Genomic DNA, 14,699 nt, shown 5'->3' with positions numbered 1-14,699 from the left:
TTGGTAATTTTAAAGATTTGAACCAGTAATTTGAGAAATTCCATAAATATTTGAACTATGGAATTATCATATTCTTTATTATTCTATGTAAATTTTATGATTTTAGTTAATGGAAATCGAATTTAGATATTAAAAAAAACGAAAATCTAAAAAAAATATGCAACCCTCGATGCACCCAAATCCATGGTGGGTATATAAATGGTGATACAGCTTTGTCACTATAAAGGCGAGGAGGTCGCGGGGGGAAAAGTGCGGTTTTAGTGCAAATTGTAAACAAACTCGGTCGCTGTCCCATACAAAAATCCAACATGGCTGAATCATGACTTTGACACATTAGAACACCTATATGAAGTCACCTTGCCCAAATCTATGCGTTATGTCACGCCCCTTGCCATCACCCATAGCACAAACGAAGTGACAGACCACTAACTGGCGAAGAAATCCATTAAAATAATGTGGTTCACTGTAATAGAATTTTCTTGGAAGCTTGTGTAATCATCCACAGATGGGTTAGTTTTTTTTTGTTTTGATTTGAACAAAATTGATTTTGTGTACAATGATTCTTTGACAGTGTGCAAAGAGTGTATCATTTTGTAATTTTTTTATGCATTTCAGTTTTGAGTAGAGTGAAAGAGATAGAACCAACAATCAATACGAAACTAACGATTTTAAAATTGGCTCACCACTTTAGTAGCCTATTGGTCCCAAGCAAACGATTATATTCTAGTTGAAATTCTATTACTACACTATGTTTGTTTTGATTCGCTATGAAAGTTTGACAGATAACATCAGGGGTGTGTGGATTCATGCAGAACATGCAGGGGTGAGTGAAATAGCTTGGGACTGCTTGGGACCGTTGTTCTGGTACTGAGTGAGCCAAAAATAATAATGATTTTCTTCGGGACCCAGTGGTCTTAGAGTTACCTCTATGATAGAACCAAAACATTCTAGTACATTTGGTGAAAATGCTAGTTCAATCAACAATCAATACGAAACTAACGATTTTAAATTGGCTCACCACTTTAGTAGCCTATTGGTCCCAAGCAAACGATTAACGTACCCTATTCTAGTCGAAATTCTAGTACTACGCAATGTTTGTTTTGATTCACTATGAAAGTTTGACAGATAAAATGAGGGGTTATTGGTTTTTCCTATGTTTCGAGGGGTGATTCGACAAGCTTGGGACGGAAGATAGTACCAGAGGTGAGCCAAAAAGTTGAGCACGTTTCTTCGGGACCTACATGTCTTAGAGTTACCTCTATGGTTCAATCCAGTAGTAGCACAAACGAAGTTACAGACGACTTTCTCCGAAGAAATTAATTAAAATAATGTGGTTCTCTGTAATAGAATTCTAGTCCACCTTCCGCTCCTCACCGCCAGGTTCGCTAGTATTTTTGTTTTGAATTAATTCAAGTTGGTTTTGTGTGCAATGATCTGGCAACTCGCGTTCTCGCTCGCATTGACGGGGTGCTGTTTTCTCACTCATCGAAGGAAATTTTGATTAGAGTGAGAAAGTAAGAAATAGTCAGTGCGGGAGCCGTGTGCGTTACTATAGGTGCGGCAGAAGGAATGTAGTCGACTCTTTCGTTCTTACGCATGATTGAATGTTACGTCACACTAGATTATGCATAAGAACGTTGTGATAATGAAAGAGCTGACTTGTTTCCTGCTGCCTCATCAATCACATTGATCACAGTACTTGCGATTCTCCATCGGCTCGTCTCGCTGCGCGTATGTGTTTCGCGAAAATATTAATTTCAGGAAAAAAAAATTATAAAAAAAAGTGAATCTTAACTATATCCCATCCGCCGACTCCGGAGAAGTTACGAAGTGAAAAATCTCTTGTGTGAATATTTTCCATCTTTCGTCTCGCTACGTTTCTTCCCACTGTATACCTCTGCTCATAGTTCCGTTCAGTTGGCAAGTCAAAAAACCATTCTATCAGTATTTCACGGAATCATCTTAAATCAGCTTAAAATCGGGAAACGAACGGCCGTAAAACCATATTGACAGACGGTAGCATTTAGCCGTTCCCGAAAGTAGCAGGTCAACTTCCGTGAAGGCCACTAAAAGGAACAATCTAGTCGCCGCACTTCATTCTGCGGAACTTCTCTGCCGTTCTGGACGGCAGACGACACTATTTGGAGCACCAGAAGTAAGCGTCTATCCAAATAATGGCTCTCAGTCAGACGTCGGTGGTGAGTCACTATTTTTTGATACTTATATTACTGTTTTTATCCGACTTCCGTAGAGTAATTCGTAAACTGCAACAAGGTCGAACAGTAGCATAGAATAGCTTAGCTGTTCTGAGTTGAAACATATGTTTCATACTTGAAAGATGGAAACCTATTCTGCCGATAATAGCATAGCTGTCCCATATGAATAGGAAATTAAGCAAAGATCGGACCTATATACGATTATGAGCAGAATTCTAAATCAGTAGGTAGATCATTTAGGTAATTCACTGGTCGCTTTGTGTCTTAAAATAAATCCGGGACGTCTCTCAGAGCACAAAATTGTAGCATGTATTCGTTAGGCACTTATATGTACAGTATCTGCTAAGTGTTGTGCTAATCTCAGTATCACCTGAGTGTTAACGGGGAGTGCATTTTCTTCTAAGTTTTATCAAAACAGACGTTACCTGTTACCAGCGTAGAAAAAGTAACAGGCATGAAGAGAGAAAACCGCAGTCCCCACACATGGATTCTCACACATTATTTTTCTGTGACCGCAGTTATTCGATCTGCTGTTTGATTAGATTTTTTTTTCACATGGATTAGGAGAACCTATTAACATAGTACACTTAAATAGGCTCTGGTAATGTTACGGTAGTGTAAATGTTTACGATGTGCTTTGTGAACACCCCTACTGCCCATAAAAGCATAACAGTCTCATATGGATATGGAAATAAGTTATCCATTAGAATCGATTGTAAACTACCTGCATTTTACACTGTGACGTTACATGTTTTGTTCAGAAAATTTCGCGGAAAACGCCAAAACTAGGTTGTCCCATCCATAAGAGCCTACGGAGAAATAAAATTTTCAATAGCGTTTTTTCTGATAGGTATGCTTTTATGGACAGTCTAGTATTTATTCTATTTGATAGGGGTTATTCAACTTCGGAAGGGAAGTAAAGCCGTTGGTCCCCGGTTCATGAGTTGATGGGTCGATAGGTAGAGTCCAAGTGTGGGAGCTGCCTCTCTGGCTTCAGTAGCATTCGTACTCAGTACAGAAAACAAGATCGATGGAAAACCAATGAAGGTAACATAAAAAAGAGGGTTATTTCTACTGATTTTTCGTGAAGTTGAGTGGAAGTTTGTTTTTTTTTTTACATTTACGGCAAAAAACTTAACTGAAATATGAGCTGACATCTCCTAAAATAGTTTAAAAAGTTGATCTGTTTCTATGTTGAGTAGGGTGATTCAAGTTTATATGACGGATTACAACCCCCTGATCTTTCGATCTGTTTTAAGGTTATCAACAACTGAAAATGAGTAACACTATTCAGTTGCTTGTCAAAAAATCCAAAATTGCTCAATTTTTTTCCAAACCTTAGATCGGAAAAACTATGCAGAACAATAAAGTAATGAAATTGGGTTGTTAGCGGAATGCTTAAATAAAACAGCACACCTTTTTTTTTGCTCTTTTATATGCAGACCAACCCTAATAGAATGTGTATGGTTCAGGGTGTCATCCGAACAATTTGTGGAATCATTCTATCATATGGGTTATCATTCGAGTATGGTAATTTTTTATTTTATGGAAGGTCGTAAATTGATTCGACTTCTATGCAAAAAGTTATTTTTATCTGGCAGAGACAATGATGGGAGCCAATTCAACTTGTCATTTGCGGGAGCCAATCGAGCATTACTGTTTCTTTTTAGATCGAATGTGGTTGAAATATTGTGCTCGTGACAAAGATTAAATCGAACAAAAATTAAATCAATTCAGGTGGTAATTATCAATGCGTTTCTGAACGCTTTTTTTACGTTTTTCATGGAGAACAATCAACTCATAATTGATCATTTTGTCAAGCTTCTGCATTCATGTTCCATCAGATGTCACAGCTGTTGTTTGCGGTGACATCTATCGGAAAGTAGACACAATCTGTTTTCTTATAATTGTTCACAGAGGACACTGCAGTGCAAAACATGTCTGGTACCTCTATATATGCATTTAGATTAATATTCGAAGTCCCTCCTTTTTAATACATTTATCACATTCTGCACACAAAATAGCTCACCCCTCACAGAATTTCCCGCCGATATTTATGTATGTTTGTTCTATGCGCGCAGCATATGTAAAAAAGGAGGGACTTAAATGTTAAAGCAAATGCATATATAGAGGCACCAGACATGTTTTGTAGTGTCAGGTACTCTATTTTGTAATCTGTGAAAGGGAAATCACAAATCGAGTGTCAACAAAATACATGGCATGTTGAGAAATTGAGGTCGTGAGAGCAAATTTTCTCTCTTAAATTTGAATTTTTTGGTTCTCTGGGAACTGGTAGTAAAGCAGGTAAAACTGTATGGGGAAAAATCATTTTTAATTAATTGTAGCTTGTTTAACAATAATTTCCGGGAAAAAACTGACCGACAAAGTCCCTGATTAATTTCTTTAGGTTGTCGTTCACTTTTTTTGACCTGAATATGCACCGAAAGCGAATTATTCCCACTTCTCTCAATTTCTATATGGGGATTTTTATCACTTCCTATCAGCGGAACAGCGCCATCTTTGTGGAAAATGGTCGAACAAAATGATTAATTGCATAAAGTGGAGTCACTCAGTTTGTGAGTAAACCAATTTTATTCATTTAACAGTAAGTAAAGAAAAATTGTGGGCGTGTAAGTTTTACTCACTGGTTCGAGCTATACAACGGGAAAAGAGCTTGAATCATGAGTTTGTTATACTCACATTTAGTTTATTCACGCGGTGCGTCAGAGTTACTCATTGTCCAAATAACAAATTTCAGAATCAGAGCTAGTAAGAGTCTTGAAAATTTTCTAAATCGTAGTTTTAAAGATTTCTGTTCGTGCAGACTACACACTTAGATAATTTTACAGATTTTTTACTGGGTTTTTTAATTGCTGAAAAAGTAAAAATGCAAATGACCGTTATCCGTAAGGAATCAATTAAATCGACTTATTTTATTTTCTAACATTAAATGGGGTTAACAGAGCTAAGTCTGTACGGAATAAATTTCCTTATTTTTAAATTTTCCACAGAGTTTTAAAGTTTTTCTCTGTGGTTTTACCGAACAGTTCCGCAATAAAAAAAAAACAAGTTAAACCTTTCTCGGAAATTAACCACAACATCGTTCACCTTCCTTACTGTGACAACAATCGACACAGAACTGTGAGATCCTTAAACTCTGTAACAAACACTATATAATTTATTTATTTTCTCTCTCCGGGACCCCCTCAGGAGCCCCTTCCCTACAAAGAGACGAACCAGCTAAAGGCTGAAAGTCGCTATAAAAAAGCAAAAAAAAAAAGTAGAAGGGTCTGTGCCTAGGGGCACGAACGGAAGCTTGACGTAGGACCGCTAGTGGACGGAATAAATGTGAAGAGCAAGTTCTTTTAATTGATCAAATCAGGCATAACATTTGATAACGGCACAAAAGCATTTGTAAACAAACATTCTAAGGCCCTTTACACGTGAACTAAAGTACACCCACGCAAACCAATACCACTTTCGGAAAGGTGATAGTACCCCTATGCGATGATGTTGTTGGTTTGCGTGGGTGTACTTTGGTTCGCGTGTAAAGGGCCTTAGAAGGTTTGTTTACAAATGCTTTTGTGCCGTTATCAAGTGTTATGCCTGAAATATCTATTATCTCAACTCTTTCCGTTTTTGAATTGTAGGCGATCCAAATTTGTAGTAATCTTTTTCAAAAAGAAAGTTGATTACGAGAATCAATCAAAATCACTTGCACCCCTGCTTCCAAGTTTGTGTGGTCGTTGGGGGCTTATGGTTCTGAATATGGATAAACAAGCACAGATAAATTCTATTACAACTCTTTACTGATGTAAGCTTGATGGCCCTGAAAATGGCCGTTTTATTGAAGAGGACATCCATGGCCACTTACGTTTGGCATGTTTAGAGTAGGTGACAGCATCACGGACCTAATTTTCCACTAACACCTTCAGCACACCTCGTAGATCAGACCGGAGATACGTCAGACACTGCCACGGCGAGCCAGACGACGGATGGTGGTTACCTCGAAGATTTTGCGATGACGATTGGCACCTCCTTTGCCACGACCAGCCACGATCTACTGCTGCTGTTGCGACCACGCCGTCCGAAGCGAAAATGAGCTGATACCAGTTAGTTAGTTTAAATGATCTTTATTTTAGTTTAACTTGGACGATTACCATATAAATTTTTACTAAGTGATTTAATTGCTTTCTTCATCTTTAGGTATGGGCAAAATTCAAAATTTGTTTTACAGAATTAGTCCTAGTTTGTTTTGCCTTGAGAGGCGGGATCTGCGGCAAATGAGCGGATACAAACACCTAACCAAGGCGGAGCACTTAACTAGGGTTTTCTCTATGTGCGAGCGGAACAGGAGCTTCTCATCGAACAACATCCCGAGATAAGTAACATCAGTGGACCACTCGACCCTTGTACCATCCATTATTACGGTACAGGAGGGAGACGGTTTAAGTTTTAATGATTGTCTGTGAAGGAACATGATCGCTTGGGTTTTCGAGGCGTTGATTTTGATTTTCCACGTGGTGGCATAATCAGTAAAGGTGTCAAGGCATCGTTGGAGCTTGTTCGTAATTTCACGAGGCATCCTACCCTTGACGGCTATCGCGGTGTCATCTGCAAACAGAAAGAACACGCAACCGTCTCCTAGAGGAGGGATGTCCGACGTGTAGATGCTGTAAAGCAGTGGTCCCAGCAGACTCCCTTGCGGAACACCTGCTGGGATCGGAAATTGTCCCGAAAGGGAACTATTCAACGACACCCTGAACGACCTTTGCTGGAGATAGTTACGGGTGATTTTCACAAGGTATGGTGGAAAGTTGGAGTTACAAAGCTTGTATATAAGTCCGTCGTGCCAGACATTGTCAAACGCCTTTTCGACGTCTAACAAGGCCATGGCTGTGGACTTGGATACAGCTTTGTTACTCCGGATGTTATTCATCACCCGCACTAGCTGATGATTGGTGGAATGCCCCTTACGGAACCCGAACTGTTCCGGAAGAAGAATGTCATGTTCCTCCACAAACTTGTTTAGTCGGCTGAGGATCAATTTTTCGAACAGCTTGCTCAGCGCTGAGAGCAGGCTAATCGGTCTGTAGCTTGACGGTAGTGAAGGGTCTTTCCCAGGTTTGCGGATCGGGATGATTTTTGCCACCTTCCAGATGCTTGGAAAGTAGTGCAGCTCCAAGCATCTGTTGAGGATGGCAGCCAGCAGCGAGTGCACCCTCGTGCTGAGATTTTTCAACTCTAGGTTGAATATTCCGTCAAACCCGGGAGCCTTCATGTTCGTACTGTGTTTCAGCGCTGAGCAAATTTGTTCCTCTGTAATCCGTTCTTCTGGAGGGACGGCACAAGGGGAGGCATCTAACGTCTGGACGCACTGCACAACCTGGTTCTCGAGTGGACTTGGGATTGTAGAGCCAAGCAAATGCGACTGGGCAATGTGCTCCCCAATTGCATTGGCCTTCTCTTCGTTGGTGATAAGCCGTTCGTCATTGACTCTAAGTGGTGGAATGGGCTTGGGGTGAGACTTCAGCACCTTGGCAACCTTCCAGAATGGTCTGGAACGGTCGTCCAGGTTCTGAACGAGCCGCCCGAAACTCTCGTTCCGGATTGAGACCATTCTGGAAGCGATCTGCCGATTCAGATCGACCATTTCGTATTTACGCTGCAGATCCCCAGTCCGCTGAAACTGGCGTCTACGAACATTTCTGAGCCGAATCAAGAGTTTGGTGTGGGAATCAATTGCTTGAAACTTACCCCTCACAGGAACTCGTCGAACGCACTCTTCGTCAGCCACGGATATGGCTTGATGGAGACCCTCCAGGGCCCGGTCGATGTCCTCCACTGTGTTGAGCGGTGGGTTGTCGTCGATGTGGCGGTCGACCACGCGTCGAAACTGGACCCAGTTGACTCGATGGTAGTCCTTCCGCTGGCACGGTGCAGGGGCCACGTTGTAGCCCAGCTCGGTCAGCACCGGTTGGTGGTCCGAACTCAGGTCGTTGACGGCAACCGGCTTGGCTAATCTGGTGTTTGCCAAGAACAGGTCCAGCGTCGATGGGTTGCCCGTCGGTGATGTGAAGGTTGGTTCGTCCGGAAACCAGACGGAATAGAGACCATGCTGGGAATGGTCGAATAGCAGGCGGCCGTTCTGGTTCTGCTGGTAGTTCCGCCAGGCCTCGTGCCGGGCGTTCAGGTCCCCTCCGATTACAAAGCGGGCATTGGTGTGGGTTATGATGGCAAGGTCGTTCTTGAACTGCTGTGCTGTACCATTGCTAACGGTACATTGCCGGGGGCAGTAGGCGGCGATGAACCGGACGTTTCCGGTCGATGTTTCCACCTCAACGCCGACGGCCTCGATGATGGAAGTGCGGTAGTGGGGTAGGGTGCAGTACTTGATGCCTTTCTTGATGATGACCGCGACACCGCCCCCCCTGGAGCTGGTGCGATCAAGCCGGACAATGCTGTGGTCGGGCAGCCAGAAGCTGTCACCGGTCTTGAGGTGGGTCTCGGTGAGAAGGCCCACGTCGATGTCGTGCTTGCGGAGGAAGTCTGCAAGCTCAATGTTTTTCGCCCCTACGGAGCGAGCGTTCCAGTTGGCGATCTTTATGGGTTCACGGTCCATAATTAGCGACGAAGGAGATGATAGCTTGGAGCTGTTGTGTTCTTGTTGCGCAGGTGCGCTTGATGATGATGGCCTGGGCCAACAGTGTGACAATCTCATCCGTTGACAGCGGAGAATCGTCTGTAGCTTCACCGGTTGTACCGGCCAATCCCGGAGCAGGGGGATCCGTCGATGGCCCGGAGGCTTGACCGGGTACTGCAGCGGCAGCCAACTGTTGGTTGAGCGGGAGCGGCGGCAACACTGGAATTGCCCGTGATTGGACCGGTGATAACGGAGGAAAGTTCTGCGCGTTGTTTTCTGGAACCTTCTTGCGACCGGGCTGGCTGTTGGACGAGGCCTTCTTCCGGATCTCGGCGTATTCGGCCCGCTTCGGACAGGCCTTACTCGTGGCCTTGTGGGAGGCACCGCAGTTGGCGCATGTGGGAGTGGCTTCCTCGATGCTGTCGCAGTTGTCGATCTTGTGATGCATTTGATGCAGCGGCTGGCCATGCGGCAATTCCTGGTGCCGTGCCCGAACAATAGGCAGTTCGAGCACTGAGTGACGCCACGGTGGGTGGGTTTATACCGCTCCCACTTCACTACGATGTGGAACAGTGTGCGTGTCGTCTGGAGATCCTTCACGGTTGTGGAGTTCTTCTCCAGATGGACCAGGTAGAGCTGGTCACGATACTTGATGGCCTTGCTGCGGGTCATCTTGTGGACTTCGACCGGCTTGAGGCCGTTCGCCTTAATCTCGTCCATTAAGGTGGTGGTGTCCATGTCGTGGAGCCCGCGCAGCACCACTTTCAGCGGCTTGGTGGCCTCGATGTCGTGGGAGAAGTACTCCAGCTTCATTCTGTCCAAGAGGGCCTGAACTGCGTTGAAGTGTTTTTCGGCCGGGACCATCAGTTTGTAGCCTTCCGTGCACCGTTGAATGGTGCAGCGAAGGCCCTGCTTAATGTAGAAATCCAGCTGCTCCCATAGCCCGGGAGGGAAGCCCTTCACATAGAAGGGTGGCAACTTCACTTTTTTCGGCACCGTCTCAGGGTCCGACTGCGGCTGGGCTCCGTTCTGCAGGGCGGAGAACGGATTGTTGCTCAGCAGCTTTTTTGCTGCTGATACGGTGGCGCTGCTGTCTTCAGGTCTGGGTCGTTTAGTTCCGGGAGGCCCCGGCTGCGGGTCCGCAACGCCAGTCGGGATGGGCAATGGGGTTTTCTTCTGCTTCTTCTGGGCTGGCTCGGTGGTCGCGCCGTCTCCTGGGAGAGTCTGTTTTCCCGGTAAACCGGCACTCGCGTTACCGCGCGATTTCTTACCCATGGCTGGGTCAGCGAGAGCGTCACTACACAACGCGGAGCTAATTCGACTTGCGAACGAACGAACGAAACTAGAGAGAATTCAAATCGACTGTGAGCTGATACCAGACAGCAGCGCTGCTTTATATCTTTTTAGGATAAAGCAGAATGATGTGCAACCAAGTGGTATAAAAGCTACAAAGACTCCTCCCATTATGAGTAGTTTGCTATCAAGTATCGACACTGGCTCTTTTCTTTTTGCGTACACGGCGAATGAGAACGACCCAAATTTGAGTTTAGTTCACTCATAATCGCCAAAAGTGCAGGAACTCAGCGATGAGTAAATTTGTCTCATGATTTCGTGTGGAAAACCTAAAAAATCTGCCAGAAAATGAGGAGATTGACGAAAATTTTATTCAGTCTCGGAGTAGTGCCAATAGACTGAGTGAATCCAATCTTTACTTTTCTCAAATTCGGGAATTTTTCCCTGGAAAATCCTGGAAAAACCTGGGAAACATGAGGCAAATTTACTCATCGCTGAGTTCCTGCACTTTATTTCTTATTTCTGAGATAACTAAACTCAAATTTGGGTCGTTCTCATTCGCCGTGATAGATATCGGCGCCGGTGGTTAGCGTGATTACCTCTCACCCCAGCAGGCCTGGGTCCAATCTCAGTCGGCGCCATCGGCATGTTCTAAGGCATAACATCTCTGGGAGCTGCCTCCCTGGCGTCGGTAGCATTGGAGCTCAGTACGGAAAACAAATCTCGCGTCACTTTTCAATAGGTCCTATCTACATTGATCGATTCTCTTCATCGACACTCTCTTTCGTAAATATTCGGCTTCACAAATGTGGATCAACAATAGAAAAGAGCCCATCAGCATTTGTAAACAAACCGTTCCAAAGCCCTTTACTCACAAAGCGAAGGCCACCCACACAAACCAACACCATCATCGGATAGGGGAAACTTCTACCTACAAGATGTTGGTGTTGGTTTGTGTGAGCGGCCTTCGATTTGTGAGGCTTTGGAACGGTTTGTTTACAAATGCTGATGGGCCCTATTCTATTGTTGATCCAGAAATGTTTCCTGACGTCTTCGTCGAATTAGATGCTAGATTGTTGCTTCTTCCATCGAAAATATCCGGCCGTGGCGATTCAAAGTTGATCAAGGTTGATCAAAATAATTTGTATCCCTGCTTCCAGTTTGATTACATGAGCATTTTGTGTGGTCGGTGGTTCTGAATATGAACAAACAGGCAGATGAATTCTATTCCTACTCTTTTCTGTAATAAGCTTGGTGGCCCTGAAAAGAGCCGTTTTGTTTCCAATGTTGGTGATGATTTAACCTCCGAAACCAAACAGAGTGCGTCTCTGTCACTTCAAAAACGTAGATGACATCCATGGCCGCTTACGCTTGGCGTGTTTAGTGTAGGTGACAGCATCACGGATCTCATTTTTCAGGAACACCTTCAGCACACCTCGTAAATCAAACCGGAGATACGTCAGAAACCGCCACGGCGAGCCAGACGACGGATGGTGGTTATCTCGAAGAATTTGCGTTTGGTTCTGAACATGGCGATGAGTGTGTAAAGTATTACGCAATTCCATCCTCCTTATTCGCACGCGCCCGAGGATCGGAGGCGAATGCCACTTCGACTTGTTTCGTCTACTTACTACTCTCTGACGACTGTGCTGGGGAAGCAGCATATGCATGTAGGTAATTGGTGGATTTGTTAGTTAATTCGACGCTTTTGGACAATGCTGAACATTTACCAGTTTTTCAATAGTTTCTCGATTGGTGATAAAATTATTGAAATTGGACCAGGGGCAGCTGAGTTATTAACGTTCAAAATCTTTCTTAATTTGTTACATGTTCCATTTTCGGTTTTCACAAAGTGTACCCCCATATAGAAATCAAAGACGTAGTCCTACGTCAAAAATTAAACCTCACTGACTGGCTTAGTGTGTACGGAGTGTTCAAACATTTTCTTATTCCGAGATCTCCAACAAATGAGAAAGCGGACTCGTTGCCTAAGGTGGGCGCTATGGAAGGCAATATTTTTGAGCGAAAAATTGGCTCAACGAATTTTTCTCCATTGCTCGTCAGCAAGTCCTCATCAGTTGGCAACAAAAATAGAATGATGGTGATTTGGGAAGATGGTTACATTCTATTCTCCCACATGTATTGAACAAACCATGGTTCAAAGCGAATTTTTAAGATAAATTTTAGTATTTTTTTCGCAAACGCTCTATTTTTTAGAGATTGCTTCCGATTAACAATAGCTGAAATAAACGACACATTTGCAGAATTCAAGCCTGAACTTCAATGTATTTTCGACAAGTATAAAACATTTTCCAGTTATCAATTGGCCAAAATTCACACGTTGGCTTCATTTGATCAAGTCTGTCGAATTTTTAAGGATGACCAACTTTACGCGATGGTATTATATCTAGACAGCCAACTGGTTTTACCTGAAGATAAAGGATTGGTAATGCATTTAAAAATAAACGTTTTCCATTCACCCTCACTAAACTCCGATTTTTTATTTAATTTTTCAGTTCACCGACGTTATTGACGACGTTCTCGTGTATGAATGGGCAATAAGAATCTTTACTAAAATTTATCATTTTCCTAATCGTGAAGAAGCCCTTAAACATATACAACTACAAGAAGAGGCGGAAATTTACAATTGACATATAGAAGTAAGGAAGTAAGTAGACAACATTTTTAATGACCCCATTCGGGTACTTTTTTATTACCGTGTCTTTTCTTACCGTGATGATATTTTGATCTCCGATTTTGCTCGGGTAAAATATACACTTTGTACCTCCCATACACGGCGAATGAGAACGACCCAAATTTGAGTTTAGTTCACTCATAATCGCCAAAAGTGCAGGAACTCAGCGATGAGTAAAATTTGTCTCATGTTTTCCCAGGTTTTTCCAGGATTTTCCGGCAGATTTTTTAGGGAACCATGAGACAAATTTACTCATCGCTGAGTTCCTGAACTTTTGACGATTATCAGTGAACTAAACTCAAATTTGAGTCGTCCTCATTCGCCGTGTATAAAGCTTTCATATAGTTAAAATCAATAAAGAACATTTTTATCGTTAAGGCCAAGGTTCAGATCCATAAATCAACATTAGATTCCCTTCGCCCACTTACATTTTTAATTATGCAGCAGAGTTGCTCTCCTTAGTTGTTAGATGCTTTTTAAGGTGTTTCGCTGTGAGATCCTTATTCTCGTTTCCACTTCGAAACTTTAAGTGCACAAATATCAGCTTCTACGACACGTACCACAATGAAACTGTTACTCCACGTTTGCTGTACTGCAGCATACATGAAGTAGCAATTTCATGTGAAATGGGGCATTAATTGCCAAGAGTTTTGTGAATGAAAATTCGAAGTGGAAGAGCATTGTATAACCTACGTGGCGGACTCTACAAGGAATCACCTTAAATATTCCGTAATGTAACATGGGTTAATGGTACACAGAAAAAAAAAGTTGTTGAATATTACACCTAAACAGCTGCACAGAGATCATTCCGCCGGTTATGTAATATTACGTTGTACGATGTACATCGATTTTGCGAACAAAATTACGTCCATTGATGTAATATTGTATCTGCTTTTTGCTATTACATCATTATTTCATACATCAGCTTGAATTACGTTGATCGATATTACATTTTTTTTTTCTGTGTAGTCTGACCCTAAATAGATACTGCCAGCACCATCACCATTCACATCGTCATCATAATTTTCAGCCAAACCCGACAGCTGCTCCCCCAGGAAAGAAGACGCACATCGTACGCAACAACTACAGCATCCGCAACGGGGAGGTTTTCGTGGAAAACAAGCTAAGTGGAACGCCAAAACTACACCAGCAGCAGCAGCAACGACCCAGGGAGGACGATACCGATGACATCACCGCCGAAGAAGGACTGGTTATCGAAATACGTAAAGCACTACATGCTGTGAATGAAGCGGAGCACCCGCAAAAATAACCTCATCTCGCAGAAGAATGCCAACGTAACAACAAATCCTTCGGATATGCTGAGCAGTAAGTTGGGACCGCTGCCTTCGCTTTCGCCGCCGATGGTCCAGGAAGGTATCGACATCAAGTCGATCCAGTGGTCGCAGCATTAGAGCGGACGGGTCGGGGCATATTTTAAAGAGAGATTTTGATTTTGTGTGTTCTGCTGTGTATGGTTGAATTCAGTGAGGGTTTTTTTTTAATTGTTAATCATTGATTGTGTTATTAACACATCCACTTTTGGTAGTAAGTAGGTATTGAGACGAGAGAAAAATAATGTATAGCTTTGCTACATATGCTATTAGAGACAGCAATAAATCTTAAGACAGTGAAATCATTGTGAGTATTTCATCATTCACTTGGCGAAAAAACTTCCTATCAGCGATTGTTTGAAATAGTATAAACTTTGTTAGTTCCCGTCAAGGACGGCGTTGTTACGACTACGCTAAATTCGCAAATCTGAGGTATTCGTGGACTGCCATCTCAGATTTGCTTTGGCGCGGATTAGTTCCACTTAGGGTTAATTCAACTAAGTTTCGATTCTAATTATTTG

At 43.0% G+C, this 14,699-nt stretch overlaps 1 long non-coding RNA gene across 1 annotated transcript; it reads left to right on the top strand.

The window, feature by feature from the left end:
• Positions 1–1,822: 1,822 nt before the first annotated feature.
• On the top strand, positions 1,823–14,681 carry LOC135711982 (uncharacterized). The gene is made up of 3 exons (XR_010518518.1): positions 1,823–2,198; positions 12,669–12,812; positions 13,817–14,681. It is a non-coding gene; the product is annotated as an uncharacterized LOC135711982 (long non-coding RNA).
• Positions 14,682–14,699: the final 18 nt, after the last annotated feature.

Source organism: Ochlerotatus camptorhynchus, unplaced genomic scaffold (genome assembly GCF_037179485.1).
Source record: "Ochlerotatus camptorhynchus isolate MF236.1 unplaced genomic scaffold, CSIRO-AGI_Acam_v1.1 ptg000449l, whole genome shotgun sequence".
Classification (NCBI taxonomy): domain Eukaryota; kingdom Metazoa; phylum Arthropoda; class Insecta; order Diptera; family Culicidae; genus Ochlerotatus; species Ochlerotatus camptorhynchus.
The sequence above is the reverse complement of the archived record's forward strand: the minus strand, read 5'-3'. Positions and strand labels throughout refer to the sequence as shown.